Consider the following 17,225-nt stretch of genomic DNA (forward strand, 5'->3'; position numbering starts at 1 on the left):
CTACAGCATTGGACGAGAGTTTTTCTGTTAGTATGTGGGCTAAAAGGTAGAGAACTAGGCTGCAGATAGCTAGGGCAACGATTAGGGCGTGGTCGTGGAATTCAACGAGTTCTTCTATGATGGGTGATGAGGCGTCTTGGAATCCTAGTTGGGAGTGGTTGGCCACATGAGATGTACAGGATTTTTACCTGTGATTTAGTCTTGACAAGGCTATGTAATTGGTTTACTAACGTCTCATAAGAAAGAAGCATGAGCGGTTAATGCAGTTGGCTTGAAACCAGCATGTGAGGGTTCGATTCCTTCCTTTCTTGTACTTGGACGAAGGCCCGTTCCTCGAAAGTATGGTATGGGGGAGGGCAGCCGTGGATTCATTCAACGTTTGTGGTAGTTAGTTCTGGTTGTAGGACTTTTCGTTTGGCCGGAAAGGCTTCTCAGATGATGAATATTAGTATGATTACGGCTACTATTGAGATTAGGGAGCCGATGGAGGAAATGGTGTTTCATAGTGTGTAGGCGTCGGGATAGTCCGAGTATCGTCGGGGTATTCCTGCTAGGCCTAGGAAGTGCTGGGGGAAGAACGTTAGGTTTACTCTTGTAAATATTACCCCGAAGTGGGCTTTTGCTCATGTTTGGTGTAGGGTAAACCCAGTGAGTAGTGGGAATCAGTGAGTAAATCCTGCTAGAATGGCAAAGACGGCGCCTATGGATAGGACGTAGTGGAAGTGGGCAACTACGTAGTACGTGTCGTGCAGGGCGATGTCTAGGGAAGAGTTTGCAAGAACGATTCCTGTTAATCCTCCGATGGTAAATAGGAAGATAAATCCTAGAGCTCATAGTATTGGGGGGGTCTCATTTGATTGTTCCTCCGTGCAGGGTGGCTAGTCAGCTAAATACTTTGATTCCGGTAGGGATGGCAATGATTATAGTGGCTGATGTAAAGTAGGCTCGGGTATCAACGTCTATTCCTACTGTAAACACGTGGTGAGCTCAGACGATGAATCCTAGGAAGCCGATGGATAGTATGGCTCAGACTATTCCCATGTAGCCGAAGGGCTCCTTTTTGCCTGAGTAGTACGTGACTACGTGTGAGATGATTCCGAACCCCGGTAGGATCAGAATATAGACTTCTGGGTGTCCGAAGAATCAGAATAGGTGTTGGTACAGGATTGGGTCTCCTCCTCCAGCGGGGTCGAAGAATGTGGTGTTTAGGTTTCGATCAGTTAGTAATATTGTAATACCGGCGGCGAGTACGGGGAGTGATAGAAGGAGTAGGATGGCGGTAATTAGTACGGATCAGACAAATAGTGGGGTTTGGTATTGTGAGAGTGCGGGGGGTTTTATGTTGATGGCTGTGGTGATAAAGTTGATAGCCCCAAGGATGGAGGAGATACCGGCTAAGTGGAGTGAGAAGATAGCCAGGTCTACTGAAGCTCCGGCGTGGGCAAGGTTACCTGCTAGGGGAGGGTAGACAGTTCAGCCTGTGCCGGCGCCAGCTTCTACAGTGGATGAGACTAGTAGTAGGAGGAATGATGGGGGGAGGAGTCAAAAGCTTATGTTGTTTATTCGCGGGAATGCTATGTCGGGGGCACCGATTATGAGGGGGACTACTCAGTTGCCGAATCCTCCGATCATGAGCGGATGCAGTGCAGTGAGTCCAGAGAGTGCACTGGCACCACTGGGCATGCAGTGCAGTGAGTCCAGAGAGTGCACTGGCACCACTGGGGATGCACTTCAGTGACTCCAGAGAGTGCACTGGCACCACTGGGGATGCAGTGCAGTGAGTCCAAAGACTTCACTGGCAAAACTGGGGATGCAGTGCAGTGAGTCCAGAGAGTGCACTGGCACCACTGGGGATGCAGTGCAGTGAGTCCAGAGATTGCACTGGCACCACCGGGGCTGCAGTGCAGTGAGTCCAGAGAGTGCACTGGCACCACTGGGGATGCACTGCAGTGAGTCCAGAGAGTGCACTGGCACCACTGGTGATGCAGTACAGTGAGTCCAGAGAGTGCACTGGCACCACTGGGGATGCACTGCAGTGAGTCCAGAGAGTGCACTGGCACCACTGGGGATGCACTACAGTGAGTCCAGAGATTGCACTGGCACCACTGGGGATGCAGTGCACTGAGTCCAGAGAGTGCACTGGCACCACTGGGGATGCAGTGCATTGAGTCCAGAGAGTGCACTGGCACAACTGGGGATGCACTTCAGTGAGTCCAGAGAGTGCACTGACATGACTGGGGATGCAGTGCAGTGAGTCCAGAGAGTGCACTGGCACCACTGGGGATGCAGTGCAGTGAGTCCAGAGAGTGCTCTGGCACCACTGGGGATGCAGTGCAGTGAGTCCAGAGAGTGCACTGGCACCACTGGGGATGCAGTGCAGTGAGTCCAGAGAGTGCACTGGCACCACTGGGGATGCAGTCCAGTGAGTCCAGTGAGTGCACTGGCACCACTGGGGATGCAGCGCAGTGACTGCAGAGAGTACACTGGCACCACCGGGGATTCACTGCAGTGAGTCCAGAGAGTGCACTGGCACCACCTGTGATGCAGTGCAGTGAGTCCAGTGAGTGCACTGGCACCACTGGGGATGCAGTGCTGTGACTCCAGAGAGCGCACTGGCACCACTGGGGATGCAGTGCAGTCAGTCCAGTGAGTGCACTGGCACCACTGGGGATGCAGTACAGTTACTCCAGAGAGTGCACTGACACCACTGGGGATGCAGTGCAGTGAGTCCAGACAGTGCACTGGCACCACTGGGGATGCAGTGCAGTGAGTCCAGAGAGTGCACTGGCACCACTGGGGATGCACTGCAGTGAGACTAGAGAGTGCACTGGCACCACTGGGGATGCACTGCAGTGAGTCCAGAGAGTGCACTGGCACCACTGGGGATGCACTGCAGTTAGTCCAGAGAGTGCACTGGCACCACTGGGGATGCAGTACAGTGAGTCCACAGAGTGCACTGGCACCACTGGACATGCAGTGCAGTGAGTCCAGAGAGTGCACTGGCACCACTGGGGATGCACTTCAGTGACTCCAGAGAGTGCACTGCCACCACTGGGGATGCAGTGCAGTGAGTCCAAAGACTTCACTGGCACCACTGGGGGTGCAGTGCAGTGAGTCCAGAGAGTGCACTGGCACCACTGGGGATGCAGTGAAGTGAGTGCAGAGAGTGCACTGGCACCACTGGGGATGCACTGCAGTGAGTCCAGAGAGTGCACTGGCACCACTGGGGATGCACTACAGTGAGTCCAGAGAGTGCACTGGCACCACTGGGGATGCAGTGCAGTGAGTCCAGAGAGTGCACTGGCACCACTGGGGATGCAGTGCAGTGAGTCCAGTGAGTGTACTGGCACCACTGGGGATGCAGTGTAGTGAGCCCAGAGAGTGCACTGGCACCACTGAGCATGCACTTCAGTGAGTCCAGAGAGTGCACTGGCACCACTCGGGATGCAGTGCAGTGAGTCCAGAGAGTGCACTAGCACCACTGGGGATGCAGTGCAGTGAATCCTGTGAGTACACTGGCACCACTGGGGATGCAGTGCAGTGAGTCCAGAGAGCTCACTGGCACCACTGGGGATGCAGTGCAGTGAGTCCAGAGAGTGCACTGGCACCACTGGAGATGCAGTACAGTGAGTCCAGTGAATGCACTGGAACCACTGGGTATGCAGTGCAGTGAGTCCAGAGAGAGCACTGGCACCACTGGTGATGCAGTACAGTGAGTCCAGTGAGTGCACTGGTACCACTGGGCCTGCAGTGCAGTGAGTCCAGAGAGTGCACTGGCACCACTGGGGATGCAGTGCAGTGAGTCCAGAGAGTGCAGTGGCACCACTGGGGATGCAGTGCAGTGAGTCCAGAGAGTGCTCTGGCACCACTGGGGATGCAGTGCAGTGAGTCCAGAGACTTCACTGGCACCACTGGGGATGCATGGCAGTGAGTCCAGAGAGTGCATTGGCACCACTGGGGATGCAGTGCAGTGAGTCCAGAGAGTGCACTGGCACCACTGGGTATGCACTGCTGTGAGTCCAGAGAGTGCACTGGCACCACTGGTGATGTAGTACAGTGAGTCCAGAGAGTGCACTGGCACCACTGGGGATGCACTGCAGTGAGTCCAGAGAGTGCACTGGCACCACTGGGGATGCACTACAGTGAGTCCAGAGATTGCACTGGCACCACTGGGGATGCAGTGCAGTGAGTCCAGAGAGTGCACTGGCACCACTGGGGATGCACCCCGGTGAGTCCAGAGAGTGCACTGGCACCACTGGGGATGCACTTCAGTGAGTACAGAGAGTGCACTGACACCACTGCGGATACAGTGCAGTGAGTCCAGAGAGTGCACTGGCACCACTGGGGATGCAGTGCAGTGAGTCCAGAGAGTGCTCTGGCACCACTGGGGATGCAGTGCAGTGAGTCCAGAGAGTACACTGGCACCACTGGGGATGCAGTGCAGTGAGTCCAGAGAGTGCACTGGCACCACAGGGGATGTAGTGCATTGAGTCCAGAGAGTGCACTGGCACCACTGGTGATGCAGTCCAGTGAGTCCAGTGAATGCACTGGCACCACTGGGGATGCTGTGCAGTGAGTGCAGAGAGTGCACTGGCACCACGTGTGTTGCAGTACAGTGTGTCCAGTGAGTGCACTGGCACCACTGGGGATGCAGTGCTGTGACTCCGGAGAGCGCACTGGCACCACTGGGGATGCAGTGCAGTGAGTCCAGTGAGTGCACTGGCACCACTGGGGATGCAGTGCAGTGAGTGCAGAGAGTGCAATGGCACCACTGGTGATGCACTTCAGTGAGTCCAGAGAGTGCACTGGCACCACTGGGGATGCAGTGCAGTGAGTCCAGAGATTGCACTGGCACCACTGGGGATGCAGTGCTGTGACTCCAGAGAGCACACTGGCACCACTGTGGATGCAGTGCAGTGAGTGCAGAGAGTGCACTGGCACCACTGGGGATGCACTTCAGTGAGTCCAGAGAGTGCACTGGCACCACTGGGGATGGAGTGCAGTGAGTCCAGAGAGTGCACTGGCACCACTGGGGATGCAGTGCAGTGAGTCCAGAGAGTGCACTGGCACCACTGGTGATGCAGTGCAGTGAGTCCAGAGAGTGCACTGGCACCACTGGGGATGCAGTGCAGTGAGTGCAGAGAGTGCACTGGCACCACTGGGGATGCACTGCAGTGAGTCCAGCGAGTGCACTGGCACCACTGGGGATGCAGTGCTGTGACTCCAGAGAGCGCACTGGCACCACTGGGGATGCAGTGCAGTGAGTGCAGAGAGTGCACTGGCACCACTGGGGATGCACTTCAGTGAGTTCAGAGAGTGCTCTGGCACCACTGGGGATGGATTTCAAGCCAACTGCATTAACCGCTCATGCTTCTTTCTTATGAGACGTTAGTAAACCAATTACATAGCCTTGTCAAGACTAAATCACAGGTAAAAATCCTGTACATCTCATGTGGCCAACCACTCCCATCTAGGATTCCAAGAACCAGGAGGTTCGGTTAAAATAGGGCTAGTGCTATTAGAGGGGTGATTATTAGGGTAAGCCCTAAGCTGTCTTTAATGGAGAAGTATGGGTGGAATGGGATTTTGTCGCAGTCTGATACGATTCCTAGTGGGTTATTTGAGCCTGATTCGTGTAGGAAGGTTAGGTGGACTAGGGTGATTCCTGCAATTAGGAAGGGCAGTAGGAAGTGGATGGCGAAGAATCGGGTTAAGGTTGGATTGTCTACTGAGAATCCTCCTCAGGCTCATTCTACTAGAGTTTGCCCAATGTACGGGATGGCTGAGAATAGGTTGGTGATTACGGTGGCCCCTCAGAATGACATTTGTCCTCATGGTAGGACATACCCTACGAAGGCAGTTGCTATTAGGGTGAGTAGGAGGATTACTCCTGTGTTTCAGGTTTCTTTGTATAGGTAGGAGCCGTAGTAGAGGCCTCGTCCGATGTGTAAGTAGATGCAGATAAAGAAGAGCGAAGCACCGTTGGCGTGGAGGTTGCGGATGAGCCATCCGTACTGGACGTCTCGGCATGTGTGAGCTACTGAGGAGAAGGCGAGTGAAGTGTCTGCGGTGTAGTGTATGGCTAGTAGCAGGCCTGTTAGGATTTGTGTGGCTAAGCAGATGGCTAGAAGGGAGCCGAAGTTTCATCAGGCAGAGATGTTGGAGGGGGCGGGTAGGTCGATTAGGGAGTTGTTGATTATTTTTAGTAGGGGATGGGATTTGCGGATGTTAGGGGCCATTAGTGAGTCTGTGTGTTATTAGGATTATTACCAGGATGGAGAGGGCGAAGGATCCTAGGTAGGCCTTAATTAGCCCTGTGTGTATTGAGGTTGCGGCTTTGCTTGCGGCTACTTGTAGTTCAGCAAGGCCCTCTGGCCCTATTTTTTTGAGTCAGGAGAGGTCGATCAAGTGTAGGGCAATGTTTTGTCCCTTTTCTAGTAGGTTTTTGGAGAAGAATCGGTGTACTAGGGGGTTGAAGTACCCTAATGCAGAGGAGAAGTTTATGAGGGGGTTTGGTTTGGGGTGAGTGAGGGTGTGTGTTATGTTCGATAGTTCTAGGGCTAGGATGATTCCTAGGATTGTTATGAGGATGGCAGCGGTTTTGGTGATAAGGGGTATGGTTATTGGGGGGGTTTTGGTTGGTGTGATGAAAGAGGTAATGATTATTCCTGCTGTAATGCTGCCTAGGGCGAGTCGGGTTAGGGGGGCGGTGATTAGTGGGTTGTTTTCGTTTATTGATACTATTGGGGGGATTCGGGTTTGTCCAGCTTGGACTAGGATGGTTATGCGGATGCTGTAGGTTGCGGTGAATGCTGTGGCTATAAGGGTTAGGAGTAGGGCTCAAGTATTTAGGTATGATGTGTTTAAGCTTTCGATGATGAGGTCTTTTGAGTAGAATCCGGCTAGGAATGGGGTTCCTATCAGCGCCAGGTTTCCGATGGTTAGGCAGGAAGTAGTGACTGGGAGTATTTTCTGTAGGCCTCCTATCTTTCGGATATCTTGTTCTCCGTTTAGGTTGTGGATGATAGACCCTGAGCATAGGAATAGTATGGCTTTAAAGAAGGCATGGGTTGAGATGTGTAGGAAGGCTAGTTGTGGGAGGTTTAGTCCGATAGTGACTATTATTAGTCCTAGTTGGCTGGATGTTGAGAAAGCAATGATTTTTTTGATGTCATTTTGGGTTAGGGCGCATGTGGCAGCGAATAGGGTTGATAGAGCACCTAGGCATAGGCAGGCAGTTAGGGCTGTCTGGTTGGTGGCTAGCAGGGGGTGCATGCGGATGAGCAGGAAGATTCCGGCTACTACTATGGTACTGGAGTGCAGTAGGGCTGATACTGGGGTGGGGCCTTCTATTGCTGCGGGCAGTCATGGGTGGAGTCCAAATTGGGCGGATTTTCCTGCGGCTGCGAGGATTAATCCTATGAGGGGGAGGATTGGGGTTTGGTGGGGGTGTACGGCTTGTTGGATCTCTCAGGTGTTGAATGTTGAAGCTAGTCATGCTATGCTCAGGATCAGTCCGACGTCTCCGATTCGGTTGTAGATTACGGCTTGTAGGGCGGCGGTGTTGGCATCTGCTCGGCCTTGTCATCAGCCGATGAGAAGGAAGGACATGATTCGTACTCCTTCCCAGCCTACGAATAGGAGGAATATGTTGTTTGCGGTTGTTAGGAGGAGTATGGCGACTAGGAATGTCAGTAGGTAGGTGAAAAATTTTGTTACGTATGGCTCTGAGGCCATGTATCATATGGCAAATTGTAGGATTGATCATGTTACAAATAGGGCGATTGGAAGAAATGTTATTGAGTATTGGTCTATTTTTAGGCTCAGGGGGATTTTAAAGTTTATAATGAATTTTCACTCCCAGTGGCAGGTGACAGATTCTACTCCCGAGTAGATGAATGCGGTTGTAGGGGCTAGGCTAATTAGGAATGCGGTTTTAACAGCGCGGGTGGTGGCTTGTGGGGTGTTTTTAAAGTTTTTAAATAGAAATGGCAGGATGATTGGGGTTAGGAGGATTGTCAGCGTGAGTAGTGTGAGGGAGTTGATTAGTAGTGTGGGGTTCACTACTTTTACTTGGATTTGCACCAAGATGGGTGGTTCCTAAGACCAGTGGATTGCTGTTATCCTTTAAAAGTAAGGGGGCTGAGGTTTTAGGCTCAGATGTAAGAGTTAGCAGCTCTTGTTGGTTAAACCCTCCCCTTGGCAGGTAAGAAGGTTTGAACTTCTATTCTTAGAATCACAGTCTAATGTTTGGTTTAAACTATACTTGCATGAGGGGATTCTGGAGATCAGTTCGGGTTTGAGGATTAGGAGGAATATTGGGATAATGTGGAGTGTTATGAGCAGGTGTTCTCGCGTGGTTGAGTTTTGCATAGATGTGATGTGGGAGGGGATTGAGCCTCGTTGGGTCATTAGTAGTATGAATAAGGTGTAGGAGGCGGTTAGTAGGGTTGCGATTCCTGTTAGGATGATCGTGAAGGCAGATCAGTTGAATAAGGTGATTATAATGGTTAGCTCTGCTATGAGGTTTGTTGTTGGGGGTAAGGCTATGTTTGTTAGATTGGCCAGCAATCATCAGGTAGCTATGAGTGGTAGGAGAGGTTGTAGGCCTCGTGTGAGTAGTAGAATTCGGCTGTGCGTACGTTCATAGTTTGTGTTGGCTAGGCAGAATAGTATGGAGGAAGTTAGTCCATGGGAAATTATTAGGATCATTGCCCCTGAGAATGATCAGTGGGTTTGGATTATTCCTGCGGCGATAACTAGGCCTATGTGGCTAACGGATGAATAAGCGATTAGTGATTTTAGGTCTGTCTGTCGTAGGCAGATTGAGCTAGTCATTAGGGCGCCTCATAGGGCCAGGGTTAGGAAGGGGTAGTGCAGGAGGTTGGACAGTGGGCCCATAAATAGAGTGACTCGTATAATTCCGTATCCTCCTAGCTTTAGTAGTAGGGCGGCGAGGAGTATTGAGCCTGCGATGGGTGCTTCTACGTGGGCTTTTGGCAGTCAGAGGTGTAGGCCGTATAGTGGGGCTTTTACTATGAATGCTATGAGCAGTGCTAGACCTGATAGTATTCCTGTCCATGAGGTGGATAGGGTTGGGTGGGTTAGTTGTAGGGTTGGCAGGTGCAGGGTGCCAATTTTCACGTATAGGTGTATGATTGTGATTAGCAGGGGTAGAGAGCTTACTGGCGTGTAGAATAGCAGGTAGATGCCAGCGCTTAGGCGTTCTGGTTGGTTCCCCCATCGGGTGATTAAGATTAGGGTGGGAATGAGGGTTGCTTCAAATGAGATGTAAAATAGTGCTAGTTCTGTGGTGGAAAAGGCTAGTAGGATGAATGGCTGGACTGCGACTAAGGTTGAGATAAAGATTCGTTTGCGTTGTAGGGGTTCTTGTTGCAGGTGGTTTTGGCTTGCTATGATTATGAGTGGGAGTAGTCAGCAGGATAGTACTAGGAGGGGGGATGAGATTTGGTCAATTCCTGTTCAGTTGGATAAAAATTTGTAGGGGTAGTAGGTTGGGATTAATCACTGTAGGCTTAGGGCAGCGATTAGGAGGCTGTATAAGGTGGTGTTAGTCCATAGAAATTTTGGTGGAGACAGCAGGGCTGTTGGAAGAAGTATGATTGTGGGTAGGATGATTTTTAGCATTGCAGGAGGTTTAGGTTGTGTAGATGGTCGGAGCCATGTGTGCGGGTGGAGGCTACTAGGATGGCCAGGCCTGTGCCCGCCTCACACGCTGAGAAGGTTAGCATGAGAATTGGTACCATGGTGAATGAGGAGACTTGGTTTTCGATGGATCATATTGATAGGCCTACGAATATCGATAATATTATGCTTTCAAGGCATAGTAGGGCGGATACTAGGTGGGTTCGGTGGAAGGCTAGTCCTAGTCCGCTGAAAATGAAGGCTGAGTAGAAGCTTAAATGTAGGGGCGACATAAAAAAGTTACAGGGTTGGCTGTAATCTGCTGGGTCGAAACCAGCTATCTTTTTGGTTAGACTAACTTTCTGTTATTCTGCTCATTCTAGGCCCCCTTGAATTCACTCGTAGGCCAGTCCGAGTGTTAGGAGAAGGAGGATCGCTACAGTTCAGGTGAGGGTCATTAGGGGGGATTGGAGTTGGACGGCTCATGGCAGGGGGAGTAGGAGGGCGATTTCTAGGTCGAATAGGACGAACAGGATGGCTACTGAGGAAGAATCGGACTGAGAATGGTAATCGAGCAGATCCAAGTGGGTCGAATCCACATTCGTACGGTGAGAGTTTCTCTGAGTCGGGGTTTATTTGGGCGAGTCAGAAGTTTAATGCGGTTAGGGCGGCGCTTAGGATTGATGATAGGGCGAATATGAACATGAGTGCGTTCATTGCTCTCCTCTGGGTTTATACCAGATTCTAGAGATTGGAAGTCAATTGTAATTAATATACTAGAAGAGCAAGATCCTCATCAGTAGATGGTTATGTAGAGGAATAGTCAGATGACGTCTACGAAGTGTCAGTATCAGGCTGCTGCCTCGAATCCGAAGTGGTGGTCTGATGTAAAGTGGAACTTGATCAGTCGGAAGAGGCAGACGGTCAGGAAGGAGGATCCGATGATTACGTGGAGTCCGTGGAATCCAGTGGCAACGAAGAAGGTAGATCCGTAGACGCTATCGGCGATTGAGAATGGGGCTTCGTGGTATTCTATTGCTTGTAGGGCTGTGAAGTAGAATCCCAGGAGGATCGTTAGGGTTAGGGCGTGGATGGCGTGTTTTCGGTTTCCTTCTGTGATGCTGTGATGGGCTCACGTTACGGTAACGCCTGAGGCTAGTAGGATGGCTGTGTTTAGTAGGGGGACTTCTATCGGGTTGAGTGGTTTAATTCCTGTTGGGGGTCATTGGCCTCCTAGTTCTGGGGTTGGGGCCAGGCTCGAGTGGAAGAACGCTCAGAAGAACCCTAAGAAGAAGAATGCTTCGGATGTGATGAAAAGGATTATGCCGTATCGTAGGCCTTTTTGGACTGTGGGAGTGTGATGGCCTTGGAAGGTGCTTTCTCGTACAATGTCTCGTCATCATTGGAGTATTACTAGGAGTATTGAGATGAGGCCTAGGGTTAGTAGTATGGATGAGTTGTAGTGGAATCACATGATTAATCCTGAGGTTGTGAGTAGGGCGGCGGCTGCCCCGAAGATTGGTCAAGGGCTTGGGTCAACTATGTGGTATGAGTGTGCTTGGTGTGCCATTAGATGTTTTCTTGTAAGTATAGGCTTAGAAGGAGCACGAAGACGTAGGCCTGGATTATGGCTACTGCTACTTCTAGGATGGTTAGGAGTAGTAGGATGATTATTGTTAGGATGGATACTGCAGGAAGGGTGGGTATTAATGCAATGGAGGCTGTAGAGATGAGTTGGATGAGTAAGTGTCCTGCTGTAAGGTTGGCTGTAAGGCGGACTCCGAGGGCTAGGGGGCGGATTAGTAGGCTGGTTGTTTCGATCAGGATTAGTGCGGGGATTAGGGGTGTAGGGGTACCTTCGGGTAATAGGTGGGCTAAAGAGGCTGATGGTTGGTTTCGTAGGCCTGTTAGTAGTGTGGCGAGCCATAGTGGGAAGGCTAGGGCTATGTTCATAGATAGTTGGGTGGTTGGGGTGAATGTATATGGAAGGAGGCCTAGAAGGTTGATTGTAAGAAGTATGATTATTAGGGATGTAAATATTATGGCTCATTTGTGGCCATTTTTGTTGAGTGGGACTATTAGTTGTTTTGTGATTAGGTGAAGGAGTCATGTTTGGATAGTAGAAAGGCGGTTGTTGATTCATCGGTTGTTTGGGGACGGGAATAGTAGGGCTGGGAAGAGTAGGGATAGTAGGATTAAGGGGATGCCAAATAGATTGGGGCTGGAAAATTGGTCAAAGAAGCTTAGGTTCATGGTCAGGATCATGGTGTGGGTTTGGTAGTGAGGGAGGTCTTATTTGATGGGGGGTTGGTTGTGGTGAAGGCTAGTAGTTTTGGTTGGATGAGGAGTGCTAGGGTTAATCAGGTTATAATTATGATTGAAAATCATGGTGCGGGGTTAAGCTGTGGCATATCATTAAGGAGGGGGAAGTCCCTCTTTGGCTAGCTTAAAAGGCTAGTGCTGTTGCATAGCTTCTTAATGATTAGGATGATGATAGAAGGGACGATCAGGCCTCGAAATGTGGGAGTGGGGTTGATTCTACTACAATGGGTATGTAGCTGTGATTAGCCCCGCAAATTTCTGAGCATTGTCCGTAAAAAATCCCAGGCCGGGTGGTAATGAATGAAGTTTGGTTTAGTCGGCCTGGGATTGCGTCTGTTTTAACTCCGAGCGTTGGGACTGCTCAGGAGTGGAGTACGTCTCCTGCAGTAATGATCACGCGGATGGGGGATTCTATTGGGATAACTACGCGGTGGTCAACTTCTAGCAGTCGGAAGTGGCCGTTGGGTAAGTCTGGGGTGGGCACTATGTAGGAGTCGAATGATAGGTCTTTGAAGTCTGTGTATTCGTAGCTTCAGTATCATTGGTGGCCGATGGCTTTTAGGGTGAGGTCTGGTTCGTCGATTTTGTCCATTATGTAGAGGATTTGTAGGGATGGGAGGGCGAGGAGTACCAGGACGATAGCAGGTAGGATTGTCCAGATCAGCTCTACTTCTTGGGCGTCTACAGCATTGGACGAGAGTTTTTCTGTTAGTATGTGGGCTAAAAGGTAGAGAACTAGGCTGCAGATAGCTAGGGCAACGATTAGGGCGTGGTCGTGGAATTCAACGAGTTCTTCTATGATGGGTGATGAGGCGTCTTGGAATCCTAGTTGGGAGTGGTTGGCCACATGAGATGTACAGGATTTTTACCTGTGATTTAGTCTTGACAAGGCTATGTAATTGGTTTACTAACGTCTCATAAGAAAGAAGCATGAGCGGTTAACCTCCTGGGAGACCCAGAAAACTTCACCCCAGCAAACCCACTAGTAACCCCACCACACATCAAGCCAGAATGATACTTCCTATTCGCCTACGCCATCCTACGTTCAATCCCAAATAAACTAGGAGGCGTATTAGCACTGGCCGCCTCCGTACTGATCCTATTCCTAATCCCATTCCTGCACAAATCAAAACAACGAGCAATAACATTCCGACCACTCTCCCAGCTCCTATTCTGAGTACTAGTCGCTGACCTCCTCGTCCTAACATGAGTAGGAAGCCAACCCGTCGAACACCCATTCATCATCATCGGCCAACTCGCTTCAATCGCCTACTTCACTATCCTCCTATTTCTCCTCCCCGCCGCAAGCGCCCTAGAAAACAAAATACTCAACTGCTAAATACTCTAATAGTTTATAAAAACATTGGTCTTGTAAACCAAAGATTGAAGACTTACCACTTCTTAGAGTACCCCAAACTCAGAAAAAAAGGACTCAAACCTTTATCTCCAGCTCCCAAAGCTGGCATTTTCAATAAACTATTCTCTGACCCTAACCCCTAAACCGCCCGAATAGCACCCCGCGACAACCCCCGCACAAGCTCCAATACAACAAACAAAGTCAACAACAGCCCCCAACCCGCCACTAAAAACATCCCTGCCCCATGTGAATAAAACATGGAAACTCCACTAAAATCCGACCGAACAACAAACACCCCAACATTATTCACAGTAGAAACCCCGAACTTCCAAGCCCCCATAAACCCCCCAAACACCAACCCCCCAAAAACAATTGCCACAAACGCTACTGCACATCCAATCACCCGTCAATCCCCCCAAGCCCCAGGGAAAGGCTCCACTGCTAAAGCTACTGAATAAACAAACACCACCAGCATACCCCCCAAATACACCATAAACAGCACTAAAGCCACGAACGAAACCCCAAGGCCCAGCAACCACCCGCACCCCGCCACAGACGCTAACACCAAACCAACAACCCCATAATACGGCGAAGGATTCGACGCCACACCCAAAACACCCACCGCAAAGCAAATCCCTAAAAAAAACATAAAATAAGTCATTATTCCTGCCCGGACACTACCCGAGGCCTGCGGCTCGAAAAGCCGCCATTGTTCTCAACTACAGGAACTAACCGCAAGCCCCCAATAATTCTACCCCATCTATGCCATTATGCTTAACCCCCCCCCCCTCCCCCCCCGAGGCGGGGGTATTTGGTTATGCATATTCGTGCATAAATTTATATACCCCATATACATACATACTATAGTACCAGTAATATACATTATATACGGACTATCTTATAAGCAGGTGCTAAACCCATACATGTACACGGCCATTAAACCCTTAAACACACTCCTACCAAACCACCCGGCATGAATGTTCTAGGACCATACCCCACAACACCCAATACAACTCCACTCAAGCGCATAACAAGACCCCATTTTAATGAATGCTCACAGGACATGCTCCAACAACAACTCTCCACCACATATCTCATGCAGTTCGTATCAGACGGATTTATTAATCGTACTCCTCACGTGAAATCAGCAACCCGTTGCACATAATGTCTGGTATGACTAGCTTCAGGCCCATACGTTCCCCCTAAACCCCTCGCCCTCCTCACATTTTTGCGCCTCTGGTTCCTCGGTCAGGGCCATCCATTGGGTTCACTCACCCCTCCTTGCCCTTCAAAGTGGCATCTGTGAGTACTTTCACCTTCTCAATGCGTAATCGCGGCATGTTCCAGCTTTTTGGCGCCTCTGGTTCCTCTTATTTTTTCCGGGGTTACCTCACAGGTGGCTATTCCCAGTGATCTCGGGGGTCCCACAATCTAAGCCTGGACACACCTGCCTCACGGCCTATCCTATATTTCAAGGGTCCCTCGATGAGACGGTTGGCGTATATGGGGAATCATCCTGACACTGATGCACTTTGACCACATTCAGTTAATGTTACCTCCACCCTCCGGGTTAAATGGGGCTATTGGATGAATGCTCGTTGGACATAGCACAAAACAACAAATCATTAAGCGCAACCCCTGCGCTTCACAAACTAAACCAGTAAACTTTCGCTAACCACCATGTAGCATAAACCTTCATCGCCCAATCCCAGCAAACTACCTCTAAAACTCCATTAATCATCCCTTCCATGACATCATCGGAACGATGTATATATACACACAAACACATACAAAATAACTTAAACTTATTAGAGAAACTCCAGTACTAAAAATAGTAAACACAAGCAATAATTTCATATACTTCACTCTCACTCACCACTCAACTATCAGCTAACCACACCCCCGTCCACATAGCTTAACACAAAGCATGGCACTGAAGTTGCCAAGATGGCATAAAACATGCCTGCGGACAAAAGACTTAGTCCTAACCTTACGGTTGGTTTTTGCTAAATATATACATGCAAGTATCCGCGCCCCAGTGTAAACGCCCTCGACCACCTACCCCCATACAGGCCTTGAGGAGCGGGTATCAGGCACACCCAAGTAGTAGCCCAAGACGCCTCGCTAAGCCACGCCCCCACGGGTATTCAGCAGTAATTAACATTAAGCAATGAGTGCAAACTTGACTTAGTTATAGCAACAGCCTAACTTCAAGGGTTGGTAAATCTTGTGCCAGCCACCGCGGTCATACAAGAAACCCAAATCAACCGTCCTATTGACACGGCGTAAAGAGTGGTAAAATGCCTATCCTAGCTAACTAAGATCAAAATGCAACTAAGCTGTCATAAGCCCAAGATGCACCTAAACACACCATTAAGATGATCTTAGGAACTAACGACTGATTTAAACCCACGAAAGCCAGGGCCCAAACTGGGATTAGATACCCCACTATGCCTGGCCCTAAATCTTGATACTTACTTTACCGAAGTATCCGCCAGAGAACTACGAGCACAAACGCTTAAAACTCTAAGGACTTGGCGGTGCCCCAAACCCACCTAGAGGAGCCTGTTCTACAATCGATAATCCCCGATTAACCCAACCACCCCTTGCCAACACAGCCTACATACCGCCGTCGCCAGCCCACCTCGAATGAGAGCACAACAGTGGACACAATAGCACCCCGCTAATAAGACAGGTCAAGGTATAGCCTATGGAGTGGAAGAAATGGGCTACATTCCCTATTCATAGGGCACACGGAAAGAAGCGTGAAACCACTTCTGGAAGGCGGATTTAGCAGTAAAGTGGGACAATAGAGCCTACTTTAAGCCGGCCCTGGGGCACGTACATACCGCCCGTCACCCTCCTCAAAAGCCACATCCCACATAACTAATACCATAAATACGCTGAAGATGAGGTAAGTCGTAACAAGGTAAGTGTACCGGAAGGTGTACTTAGAATATCAAGACGTAGCTATAACACCAAAGCACTCAGCTTACACCTGAAAGATATCTACTAGACCGGATCGTCTTGAAGCCCCCCCTCTAGCTCAACCACACAAATAGTACACCAAAACTAAAGAATTTACTAAACTAATTAAACTAAAGCATTTTACAGTCTTAGTATAGGCGATAGAAAAGACACTTAGACGCGATAGAGACCCCAGTACCGTAAGGGAAAGATGAAATAGCAGTGAAACAATCAAAGCGACAGACAGCAAAGATCAACCCTTGTACCTTTTGCATCATGGTTTAGCGAGAACAACCAAGCAAAGTGAACTAAAGTTTGCCCCCCCGAAACCCAAGCGAGCTACTTTCAAGCAGTTAAAGAGAGCGAACCCGTCTCTGTTGCAAAAGAGTGGGATGACTTGTCAGTAGAGGTGAAAAGCCAACCGAGCTGGGTGATAGCTGGTTACCTGTGAAACGAATCTAAGTTCCCCCTTAATCCTCCCTACCGGACATCCTGAACCCTAATGAGATGATTAAGAGCTATTTAATGGAGGGACAGCTCCATTAAAAAAGGACACAACCTCGACTAGCGGATAATTCTTACTACTGATCCTACCGTGGGCCCTAAAGCAGCCATCAAAAAAGAGTGCGTCAAAGCTCCACCACCTAAAAATACCAAAATAAGATGATTCCCTTATCACAAACAGGTCAACCTATGAATATAGGAGAATTAATGCTAAAATAAGTAACTCAGGGCCACACCCCTCTAACGGCGCAAGCTTACATAGAAACATTATTAACAGACCTAGACAGATACAAAAACCCCTACAAGACCACGTATTAACTAACCCTGTTAACCCGACTCAGGAGCGCCTATAAGAGCGATTAAAATCTGTGAAAGGAACTCGGCAAATTAATAAGGCCCGACTGTTTACCAAAAACATAGCCTTCAGCAA

At 49.7% G+C, this 17,225-nt stretch overlaps 1 long non-coding RNA gene across 1 annotated transcript in view; it reads left to right on the forward strand.

The window, feature by feature from the left end:
- The first annotated feature begins 242 nt into the window (after positions 1 to 242).
- Positions 243 to 17,225, forward strand: part of LOC308187010 — a 31,604-nt gene continuing 14,621 nt past the window's right edge. The window contains exon 1 of the long non-coding RNA XR_013944411.1: positions 243 to 584. This is a non-coding gene — a long non-coding RNA (uncharacterized lncRNA). The remainder of the gene's footprint in view (positions 585 to 17,225) is intronic.

Source organism: Anser brachyrhynchus, assembly GCF_964034855.1.
Source record: "Anser brachyrhynchus genome assembly, contig: SCAFFOLD_111, whole genome shotgun sequence".
Lineage (NCBI taxonomy): Eukaryota > Metazoa > Chordata > Aves > Anseriformes > Anatidae > Anser > Anser brachyrhynchus.